Genomic DNA, 12,411 nt, shown 5'->3' with positions numbered 1-12,411 from the left:
GTGGAGCACATGAATGAAAGAATAGTACTTTTAGCCTATGTGTGTGAAAAACCAGTTTCCTTTTTCATGCTCTTATAGGAAGAATTTCAGATTTTGTACATATTTGCTTTTTTTCCATTTCGAAATGGTTACTCTGTGTATTCTTCCCAAAGGTATTTAAAATGTGACTACTTCTGTGGAATGTAAATACTAAGGTGGATGTCTAAAGGTCGTTTTTAAAATTTAAAACAACTGTACTTCTTCCTACTTAAATATTTATTGAACAGAAGTTTTTTAAGTTATATAAGCTGGTAGCAGGGAGTCCTGACCTGGAGTAGACCCCGGTCTGTGATGCCAAAACAAATTTGGAGGAAGCGTGCCAAGGCAGCACCCACCAGGCAGGTGTTCCAGCCAGGACAGAGGTTTTCGGGGGTGTCCCCATTGTTCTATAACTTGTCTTTATAGTGAATAACTTACACAGATTCCTGTCTTTATGGCTGTCCCCTTCACACTGTACACCTGTGGTGGCGGTGTTTGGAATTTATAGGAAAGGTTCATTCAGGGACATGGATCAGGAGGGCGGAAATTGAACAAGTTCATGCTGCAAAAGAAGTGTGTGTGGCTGCTTTGTCCCCAGAGTCAGGTCACCTCTGTCGACTCAGAGTTCATGGAGTCCAGTGACAGAATGTCCACCTGGTCACTGACCTTTGGTCTCCTGCCTTTGTTTATTCTCTGTAACGATTCTCTTTAGATCCTTTTATTTGGTACTCATCATAAACTTGCTAACTGATCAGAGAGGAATTGTTTAACATTGTTCATATTCTGAGTTGTTTTGCTGCTTTTAAAAACAGACCTACAGTGTCAAGAGGCTAATGGAAGAAAGATCACTGAGGGAGAACAGCTATGCCATTGGAATGAAGTCATTTGGGCGAGGATATAAAAGGAGAGAGATATAGGTAGGTCGTGTGAGTCAGAGGGATAGTGCATCTATTGTGACGCCCACAAGGTGGAAAGGATGAAAGGTTGGGTGGTGGCAGCAGGGAGGGATCTCGTCCTTTATCTTTGTGCCCTGTGGGTTAGTTAGGCACTGCGCCATGCGTGGAGGGTGTTCAGTATGTTTCTGTTAGGCACTCAGAGATGGAGCAACTGCCAAGTGAGATGTGGAGAGTGAGCTCTAAGGTCAGGAAGGCAGTGATGACATCATAAAGGGTAAGGATACAGAGGAAGCCAAGAAGTGAAGGCAGATGATGGATGAAACTGGTTTAAGCCTGCCCTTTTGATTTTCATTAACAGGTGTCTGATTAAAAAAGAAACTCAGTAAACTGAGTACCTTCTCTGTTAAATTATTAAATTTTAAAATCAAACCAGCTGTTTTAAACATAAAAATATAAGTCTTCTTAAATGCTTCTTGTCTAAACCAGCTGAAGTCAATTTGAATTCTACATTGGATAAGCTTTATACTGTTTTGATATCTTAGTAATCAGATATCAGTTTTTTTAACTAATTAGAATAACTATGATTGAATTGCCTTGTTGAACATTTCACTACCCAAAGCAATATTAACAATTAATGTTCTAAGGAAGTTAACTGATTCACTGTGTATACACAGGAATCTGTATTAATTAAAGATTGTCATATAAGTGTTCTTAAAGAGCTAATTGATTAAAAGCTGAAAATAGTTAAATTGGAACATGCTGAGAAACTAGCTTACAAGGAAAATTGATCCGTTAAAGGTTTGTGAGCAGGAAACTATGAATATTGTTTAGGTATGAATGATAAGGGAATAAAGGGTATTAATAATAATTAAAACTGATCTGCTTGTATGTCTTATCTTTGTGCTTTTCTGGAGTAGCTTAGTTGCTCTTCAACTAAGAATATATGAGTATATGGATTATATAATCTTATGTGCCCAGAATAATTTCTCCCAAAGGACATTCTGGCTGATGTTTTCCTGTTGCCTGTAAGATGTCACCCAGAGCTCAGGCCAACCCACAAGACTTGTCATGTTGCCCTTCGTTTTGCTTTTTGCCTTATCCCACACCTCATTTTTCACCTGTCCTCCTTTTTTATCCCTAATCTCTTCCTAGCTTTCCTATAGGGAACTCCCTTTATTCCTTCAAATATCTTTTAAAATTTTTCCTATCTTATTTGTTTTGCCCATGTAGCTCTTTCTGCGCAGAAATTTTCTACCTGACATTATGAGGCTCTAACAATATAACTCGAAAAAATACTTAATGATTTTTTTTGGCTTTACACCATAGGTATCAAATCAATAAAGAAACACATATTATTTACTTCAGTAAACAATGAGTAAGAGTATAGAAATGACTCTTTCATGTGTGTGTTCAACAGATGTTTACTGAGCATCTGCTATTTTCCAGGCACTGTTCTTGACCCTGGAATTTTAAGAGTGAGGCAAATATATGCCCAATAACTTTTATTTATAATAAAAGATAATAGATATATAATTTGGTCAGGCCAAGAACAAGGAATATAAACCAAAGGAAGGCAAGGGAAAATAGAGAGATGGAAGGAGGTGTCCCGAGACAATACTGAAAGGATGACTTTTGAGTGTAGATCTGAAAGAAGGGAGGGAGCAAGCCTTGGTAATATCTAGTGAAGGGATGTTTCTAGAAGAGGCCTGAAGGTGGAGAGGGCTCAATGTTTGTTTGAGACAGGGTCTCACTAAGTTCCTGAGGCTGGCTTTGAACTTGCAGTCCTCCTGTCTCAGACTCCTGAGCCCCTGGGATTACAGGCATGTGCTGCTGTGCCTGACTGTGCTTAATGTTCTTAAGAAACAGTAAGGAGCTAAGTGGCTGGTGTCCAGTGGGCAAGGAGCCATGGTTAGGACGTAGTGTATTGTTCCAACTCAGAAGCTGTTTGGGGTTTTGAGCAGGACAATGATACTTTTAGACTCTGACTGTTGTGTAGAGCAGACCCTGGGATGGGGAAGAGCAGGACAGTAATGACTCAAAGACAGTTAGGAGGCCATTGTGATCGTGTAGGTGAGATACGATGGTGGCTTAGACTTGGTTGGAGTAGCACAAGCTAAGAGGCCCTTGGATTTGAATAAGTTTGCTGAAGAACGAGCTAGTGGATATAATGTAGGGTATGAGCACATTCAAAGAGTCCTGAATTTTTGACTGGAGAAATTGTATGAGTTAAAGGTAGGCCCATTTTGAGGTAGGGAATTATTAGGAGGAGCAGAGCTTTGAGAGGTTAGGAATCAGGAATTTGATTTTGGACTTGTAACCTTGAGATCCTATTAGATACCTGTTATTATTTGACTCTAAAGTGTCCCCCAAAGGCTTATATGCTAAAGGCCTGGTTGCCAGTCTTTGGTGCTGTTGGAAAGTGGTGGTACCTGTAGGAGGTGGGGTCTAGTGGAAGGAAGTTAGAACTTTGGGGTATGCCCTCCAAGTAGGTATTCAGACCCTGGCATCTTCCTCTTTTTTCTCTTTGCTTCCCAACTGCCTTAATGTAAATAACTTCCTCTGCTCTGTGCTCCTGCTCTGATGTACTATGCTGCCACAGGCCCAAACAACAGGGCCAAAAGACTGTGTTTTGAAACCTCTGAAACTGTGAGCCAACATAAATCCTTTCTCCTATAAGTTGATTATCTCAGATATTTGTCACAGGATGGAAAGCCGATAACTATCCAAAAGTCTTGTGTCATCAGTATAAGACTGAAGATAAAGGAAAGGTTGGGTCTAGATATATAAAAATACACAAAAGTGTATTTTTGGTATTGATGTGTATTGATGGTATTTCAGCAATGGAATGTGATCAGATCACTTATGAAGGGATTGTAGACAGAGATGAAAAGAGGTCTGAGGCCCTAGTCCTGGGACATGTCAGTGTTAAGAGATTGGGAAGAGGAGGAGAGTCCTGCAAAGGATCCTGGAGTAGTGAACAGTGAAGCAGGAGGATAACTAGGGGTGTGTGGTGTTTGGAGCCCCAGTGAAGAAAGAGTTTGAGGAAGGAAGATCTGATCAGTTGTGTCAGATGCTGCTGAGACGTTCAGGTAAGGTCGAGGAATTGCCTAATGGAATTGGCCTTGAGGAAGCCATTGCTGACACTTAGTGGAACAGAGACAGTAGGAGCCTGATTAAAATGGGTTGAAGAGTAAATGAAAGGAGAGGAGGTTGTGGTTAGCTTCTCCTTTTGAGGAATTTTGATATAAAGAAAATTAGAGGAGTGGAGCTATAGCTGGGAGGGGTAGAGCACCAAGGGAGATTCAGGTTTGTGAGGAATGACGATTTTATCCCTCTTTTTCAGTAAACGAAGGGAAGACACACTGTATCTGATGACACTCTTAACTCTAATATTTATAGTCCCTGTACACATGGGAATATTGTCATTGAAAGAGAGAACTGTTCCATTTTCTGTGGTGCCTAGAGTCCTTTGATAAGGTGTCAAATCTCTGAGTGCTTTTCTTCCTTATAGTTTCATGTGTTAGATGCTGGCTTTGAACTGACGTGAAGCTGAGCAGCTCTGTACGAGGTTGCCTGTAATCTCAAAATACAAATTTCAGAGAACATAGATATAGAAGTGTTTCTGTGTCTGAAGCAAAGTAGGCGAAAATTATGTTATTCTAATTCTTTAAAAATATCTAAATAGGGTTAAAAGAATCAGTCACCTTTGCAAATAGTTATTCCTACTTACAAAAATAGTGTTTCATGGGCATGCCAATTGTGTAAAAACAAAAGTACTTAAGTACCCAAGAATTAACTGACACATGCTACTTAATGTTTGATTTGATAGGTAAGGTCAGATTTAGCTAAAATCAGTTACCCACATAATTAGAGCTTACATTTTCAGAGCAGGGGGAATACCTTTGAGAAGAGGACTTGTGCTTATATACTTGTGCTCTACCAATAATAATTTTTCACTAAAGTTTATATTCTCATTTTAATTTTAAGCTAATTAAATTATATAGTACAATAATGAATTCTACCTATAAATTTTCTTACTGTTTTTAAAATTCAGTCTCTCAGTTGTAGCACCTTATGCTACTCACACATAGAGGTGAAATGCTTTTGTACGTGAGAGGACAAGCAGAACAGTTGTGGGTTTTTCTGATTGAGGATTAACACATGTGGGTAGATTCTGCTTCTGCATAGATCTATGCATCATGGATGATTCACCAGATTTTAATAAGAAATCCAGTTATTTGTGTATGTATTGAAAGCCAGTGTCTCATAATTTTATTCCTTCTTTTATCAGATAGAACATTTTGTTTAGTACGCTCTCAGAAGACAAGAGTTCTTCTTCCTGATTGGCATCAGTTAGCTTAAAACACCCCCAAAGTTTTTGGAAATGGGTGCCTGCCAATTTAGAACTGTTTATTTGAAAAGCTATTTGGTTGATATTGGCGAAATTGATTCTGGATAAGTTTTTTTTTTTTAATCTTGTTCAAAGTTTGCACTAGCAGTCAATTATGTATTATGTAGCTGATTGTTCTGTTGGTAAATATAAATATCATTTCTCCTAGCATTTGCTACTCAGTAAATTTCCCTTGTGTGTTATGATGGTGGTAAAGTCTCTCTTGTCATCCTTCTAATTTGTTCAATAAACCTTATTTTTGCAGATTCATTATGCAACTATGGGTTTTTAATTTTTATTTGTTCTTAAGCTGCAGCTTTGTAGTTATAGTGGGAAATTTTACAAAAAAGGAGGAAGGAGAGAGAGAAGAAAGAGAGGAAAAGGAGGAGGAGGAGGAGAGGAAGAGAGAGAAAAAGAGAAACATAAAACTTAATATTGAACTTTAAATTCCTCCTCCTAGCTTTAGCCAAATGAAATATCAAGAAAGCCTGTGGGGTAACCCTATAGCTCTTAAAAAAGTAGTTTAAATTTCATGGAATGGTGTGAAACGTAAGTGTAATGGCATAGAAACAAATACCGTACAGGAGAAGAATCAATAGGAACTGCTGAAATCAAGGAGTGGCTGGAACCTGGCCTGACAGCTCAGACTGACCAGTCCAGACCTTACGCTGAAGTAAAGCCACAGGAAACCGGGTATCCTGTGGTGCCTCAAGCTTAGTGCTTGGTCAGTCCTCAGTGTCCATTATCTAACACTCTTGCTTTTCCAAGCATTGCTCTAGGATGTTGGATTGCCTCACAACCAGGCTCTTAAGAATAGGCACCATTGTTATTATTCCTGTCAGTAAGGTGTCTTGCCCAAGGCCTGGATCGAGAACCAGTATTTGTTCCATTGAACTCACTTTCTCCCTCCAGCTGTTCTGCCTCTGAGTTTATGTTGAAGCTAGTGCTACAGTGCATCTGTTTATATGGCTTCATCTCTGATGTTGTCTCTTGTCTTCTTATCAAGCTTGTTTTATCCCTTAGAATTCTGAACTAAATATCCCTGGCAAGTGTGCCAGGAAATACCTGAACCGAGGTGGACCCACACTGCTCCTGGAAGTCAGCCATCCTGCGTGTGCTGGAGTTAGTGTTTGCTTACTGGTCTTGATGGGGTCAGTCAGGAAACAGCTCTGTGTTTTATATGAGCTGAATCTTCTTTGAATGACTAGGAGAAACAACGACTAATGAGGCAATCAGGTGCTTTGGGGGAGGATTGATGAAGCAAAGTCAACTGATTTAGCTTTTATGTTCTGATAAGTGAAACTTCGATTTTTCTAAACAAGAATTGGTGCTGGGGAGAAGAATAGAGAGCTAAAGAAGCTTTCCAAGTTCCTTAGGACCAGCTGTTGTAAGAATTCCCAAAGCTAAATTTTCCTTAAGGAATTTGGGAGACAAGTTTGGTAGTCTGCATCCAGGACAACTAGGATGAAACACATCTTTGAACCATATGGGCAGGCAGTGCACTTGGAGGCCTTGGAGTTCATCCAAATAATCTTCCACCAGAGGGGAGAAAAGAACCATTGTTCATGAGGGTTTGAGTTACGGAACTTGTTTCTCTCTTCTGGGCCAAGCTCCTGTGATATTACAAAGGCCCTTTGTTAAATTATCAAATTACATCCAGATATAGATAACAATTTTTGTGCTAAGAGTGATCATTTCTAGTCTTTGGCCATATAGCACCCTCCCTGCAACCGCCAACATTTTACCTTTTGAGTGCTTTGTGACTCTTCTATTGAGAATTTGATTACCTAAGGTGAAAAACTAAATTTCATTTGATCTCTCATGTGAAGGCCTCCCTCAGTCTGAGCTCTCCTAGTATTTTCTGTTACCTTTTCTATGGGAATTATTTCCTGCATTATGTTTATTTGTATAAGTATCTCTGAGAGCTGCAGTTGTGTCTCATTCATCTTTATACCCCCTATAGTGCCTGATACAAAGCTCAGTAAATGGCTGGAAAATGAATAGAACAGGCGAAGAAATCATTTAGGAGTGAAAAACAGAAAGGAGAGTTTATGATGTCTTTTCAGCACTTTCTTTACATACTCCACAAGTCCCTGGTGTACTTTTGTGGCTTTTTCCAAAATCCTCTTGATATTACTTCTTTAATTTTTAATAACTCTCCTTCCTTCATGGCCAGAAGCCTTTATTTAAAGGCCAGGATTGGTGAAATAAACTGATTTTGCTTTCATAGTTTCTGTGATACTTCTTAGCTACTCATTGGTATGGATATTTACAGACAATTTATAGATGACACATGCAAGGCAGGTCAGTTTGTTTCCTCTAAGGTATTGTGCCTAAAATTTTAGTATGAGCTGCCACAGCGATATGGATGCCTGGTTCCACTAACTGGTCAAAGCACTCAGGCTTTCTGTAGGAGCAGATAGGTGATTAATAGCCATCATTTTCCCTTATAAATTATAAATAACAATTTTAATGCATATGATATTCAATTTAGTACAGACTTACAGAATTATTATTATATATAGTTGGGTATATGAAACAGTCTTGTAAAACCTTTGACTGCTATTAAAACCTTCCATACTATGATGTAAGTCAACATCAACCTTAGGTCTCCCTTAGAGTTTAAAGTAACATCTGTTAAATTATTTAGCTCTTGCTCTGGCATTACTGCTTCATGGTAGCTTCACACCCTTTATGTGAATGTATCTCCATTTGTACTAGTACTCTTGGTACAAGGAAGTGAAAATCAATTTGAAGTGTCTAAAGTGTGTGGCGGGGGATAAGAGTGGCAGAATAGAAACAGGGCTGGATAACTGTGTTACAAAGCCAGGAAGCAGTGTAAGGAGCTCAGGGCCAGGGCTTCCATGTTACCAATGCTGGTGTGTCTTCCCTTGTCTCCACTCTTACTACTCCATGGCTTCAGGATCGCAGTTGAGCCCTTCCTGTACATGACTAGAGACACTGAAACTGGCGCTTCTAAGCTGACACTTTCCCCACTTCATCAACATCAGAGGTGAAGGCATAGGGTGCAATTGAATCCTGGTTGGAAACATCCTAGGGAGGTTTCCCTTGGCCCAAGTTGGATCCCTTTCTGGTCTTGGACTGGCCCTAGGTCTTGCAGTGGATGGTGCTGAGGGAGGAGCCATCCTCTAGAAGAGAACAGATGTGCTAGCCATTCCAAACAGTCCATTCTACTTCTTTTTGGAAGTAGGAATATATTCTATTTTAGTATCCACTTAAAATCATTCTGTAAGGAATGACAAAAAGGATTCAACCAACATTTGAATGCTGCTGTTTTTACTATTGTACTGGATAAAAAAAGGATTATAGATATGTTGAAGCATTTTGAATTCCTTTAGGTATGCATTTTTGTAGTGAATCTGATTCTCTTTTATACCAGTGAATTTGTATTGGTTAAATGAACATGTGATGCAGCTTCCTTAACTAAAGGCCTCCTCTGGTTTGTCTTCTGTTATTTGAGGGTGTACACATGGTTTTAGAATGACTAACCAGTATTAACTTGAAAGGACTAATACTAAAACATTGGCTACAGGAAAGTGATTTAAATTACATAGGGGCACATATTTTAATTTCTCTTGTGATTTTCTTTGAATGGTTATCCTTTCATGATCCTAAGTTTTATTGTTGAATGTACAGCATTGTTAGCATTCTTTCTATGGTTCTGCTTCCTACTTTATTTCTTAGGTATACAAAGTGAGGCAAAGTGGTCAAATTATTTAATGAGTAGTTTTTGTTTTAATATTTTAAAATAAATACTAGATCAGTGGCATAGTTTTTCAAGATCTAAAATGTCAGTTGTAATTAAAACTTATTTCTGTATGACTTGCTTTTAGAAAGATTTTATTCCTTTTGTAATTTTCCTAATTTTCTAAGTGAAATTGTAGAAATCTGGGATAAAGTTCTAAAAGCAATGAAGCTGACTTACAGCTCCACACTAGGAAACAGTCTTTTTTTTTTTCCTTTTCATAATTAGTTCAGAAACTCAGGAAAGTTTTTATTTTTTTTTTTATTTTAAGGTTAGTTTATTAAATTCATTGATGAAAGTGATCAGAACAATTTCTCCTAAAAATATTTTTTCTTAGGAAAAAAAGAAAGGAGAATTGAAATCTCTTAGCATAGCCACAGAAGCTGTGGCAGTCAAGCCTCTCCACAGATGAGGGTAGTCCATTAGTTGGCCATATCACTCCCTGGGTCAGGGGATTGTGGTCTAGATCATTCTCATCTACCGGCTCCAGGTCATTTATTTCCTGGAACAAAGACTCATCTACCTCCACATTATTTCCAGCATCCTACAAGAACTGGATATCAGATATGTCAAGATTATGATCTGTTTCAAATAGCTGTTTCCCCCTTAATTAATTTTTTCCTGGTGACCTTCTTTTTTCATCTCTTTCTTTTTGATTTCCAAGAGTTCTACATCAAACTTGGCCTTCCAATTTAAGAAATTCTTTATTGTAACAGGAGTGCAATGGAATAATTGCTTTTGTGCTTCTTCAGCTTATCTTTCTGTTTCTTTTCTTCCTCTCATCAGTTCTCATCTGATCTACTAAAAAAATCCACATATCGTTTAATTTTTTCTTGTGTAACTGTTACCAGAGTAAAGATCATCACCATACCAAGAATTTCTTCACCCTGCAATGTTAATAATGTTAAAACATCTGAGACATAATTTCTTCTAGGTTTTCCTGGGAGAATATTTCCTACAGGGGAGCTTCATCTGGATATTTTTTCTTGTATGTGAACTTGAGGGTAGTCTGAACAGTTTCATCATTTTCTCCAGTCTCAGATGTCATAGTAATGGTGGAACTGGGAGGATTTTCTGATAATACTTAGCAGGATCTTGTCAAGTAAAGCCCTACTGAGGGAGAATGTGGTATCAGGAGATCCATTTATGATTCTGGAAGACTAGTTGTTAGGAGGCTTGGATCAGTGTGCAGTCAAGCTAGGGAATGACATGCTCAAACTTCACTCATCCCATTAACAACCTCACAGCACAGTTGTACTGCTGGTGAGAGAACCTGAATGGGACTGGAGGTATACAGGCATAGCTGAGACACTCCTGCCTGTGAAGGAATCCGGGTGGGTAGACTCAAGAGCCTCCAGCTCCTGCTCTGCTCCTTGCTGCATTGTCATTTTGGTGCTCGCTGCTGCCATGGATTGCCCTGACACCCAGGTAGCCCACTGCAGTGGACACCATGGCTGCTCTGGCTGCAGGCTGGGCAGAGGAACAGCAAATGAGGCATGTTTTTAAAGAATCAGACTTAGTTCCTCCTTTTTTTTTTTTTTTTTTTTTTTTTTTCTTCTTTGTGGTGCTGGAAATTGAACCCAGGGCCTTGTGCATGTGAGGTGAGCACTCTACCAACTGAGCTATCTCCCCAGCCCCAGAGACTTAGTTCCTTAAAGAGCGTTTTAATAGTCATGGATTTGCAACCTCAGTCCTCACTGCATCATGACTCTAGCACAAGAAAAATATCCACATCTTTTCTTAGTACCTTTTGCTTTTCTCTTTGCTGCTACCTGAGGATCTTCTGTCTGCCACTGAAGTCTTATGATTTAACTCCCACTTCTCAAATCATAGTAGTGCTAGCATTTTGAACTTCCCAATACTGTTCTTTAGTGAATGGGATAACAAATCACTGTTAGGTCTGAGTTCTCTCTTGTCCACACACTTGTGACATCACATTAAACTTCCTCCAGTTGTGTGTCTGCTAGGTCTTAAATAGGAAACAATGCCCTCACATTTCATATATCACTTGAATAAAAAAATCAATAAATATATAAATAGAATTTTTGTGTATGTAGAAACCATATATATGGTGGATATGTAGAAAACCAATGTTTTAATGCAAATACAAGTTTTTTACATGACAAGGATTAGAAATTTAACCAAGGGAAGAAAAGACTGAGGTGCAGACAAATTGTTACCTCAGGTAGTTGAGGACACAACATGAAGGAAGGAGGAAAATTCTTCTATCTGAAATCTTGGGTAGAAGCATAACTGTGCAGTGACATGAGGTTTTTGAAAGAGAGGCAAAAATAAGGCCTTCTTTTTTATTATCGTCTGCTTCAACCTGCTTCTGTTATTAGAGCTATGATTCTTACCGTACATGCTGCTTCTTGATAGCCACAACAGTCTAAAGTCCCTCTTCAGTAGCTCTGTCTTTGGACTCTAATTTCCAACCTACATAAAATTGATAACCAAACTTTTTTCATCTGGACATATTTTCTGCTGATCACAGTGACAGGTGCAGGATTTATCTGTAGCCAAGACACATTTATGGAGCATCTATCATATACAAGACCTATATCAGCACTGTAGGCAATTCAGGGATGAAGATACAGATCTGGCAATCCCTCTTCTGGGTATTTACCCAAAAGATTTGAAACCAGTTTGTTGAAGAGATGCCTGCGTTCTCATGTTCGTGCAGTGCTGTTAACAGTAACCAAGTTGTGGAATCAACCTAAGTGGATAAAGAAAATGTGATGTCCTTTCACAATGGAATACTATTCTGTCTCCAAAAAGAGATGGAATACACCAACATGAATGGAACTGGAGGGCATCATGCTAAGTGAAATAAGCAGGCATAGAAAGATACCACGCATTCTCACTCAGACATGGAATCTAAGGCAGTCCAACTCACAAAAGCAGAGAGTAGAATGGTGCTTACAGGGCTGGGGAAGGAGAGAATGGGTGATAATGGTCAAAGGGTACAAAGTCTCAGGAGGAATCAGGTTTTCCTGCTTTTCTAAAATCTTTTGCCCAGTATCGTGAATATTGCTAATAATCATGCATTATACATTTCAGAAATGCTAACAGTAAATTTCAAATGCTCTCATCACAGAAAATAACTGAGGTGATGAAATGCTAATTAGCTTGATTTAATCATTCTGCATTGTATTCACAAATACATAAAATTGCAAATTGTCAATTAGTATAAAATACAAAAGGTTACACAGTTGATAAATTTTTAAAAAGGGGAAAAAATATATGGCCTGTGTGGATTTGTTTGTTCGAATTATTTTTATTAATGTTCTGGATGCATGGGTTTTGAGAACGCTATCTACAGTCTTATTTTCCCTGTAATC

At 38.6% G+C, this 12,411-nt stretch overlaps 1 protein-coding gene and 1 pseudogene across 3 annotated transcripts in view; one reads left to right on the top strand and one right to left on the bottom strand.

Annotated features, from left to right (window-relative positions):
* Positions 1 to 12,411, top strand: part of Cdk14 (cyclin dependent kinase 14) — a 549,244-nt gene that overhangs the window by 102,421 nt on the left and 434,412 nt on the right. Inside the window, exon 1 of one of the 3 annotated variants that reach the window (XM_047560806.1) lies at positions 834 to 935. The exons of the other annotated variants lie outside the window; for them this stretch is intronic. The gene's annotated coding sequence lies outside the window, so the exon portion shown is untranslated. Of the gene's footprint in view, positions 1 to 833; positions 936 to 12,411 lie in introns of those variants that run through there. 3 annotated transcript variants of the gene reach the window in all.
* Positions 9,493 to 10,479, bottom strand: LOC124990457 (RWD domain-containing protein 1-like; annotated as a pseudogene).

The sequence above is a fragment of the Sciurus carolinensis genome, chromosome 8 (genome assembly GCF_902686445.1).
Source record: "Sciurus carolinensis chromosome 8, mSciCar1.2, whole genome shotgun sequence".
In the NCBI taxonomy this organism is placed as follows: Eukaryota; Metazoa; Chordata; class Mammalia; order Rodentia; family Sciuridae; genus Sciurus; species Sciurus carolinensis.
Note: the sequence above shows the minus strand (reverse complement) of the source record. Positions and strands in the feature narration are given on the sequence as shown.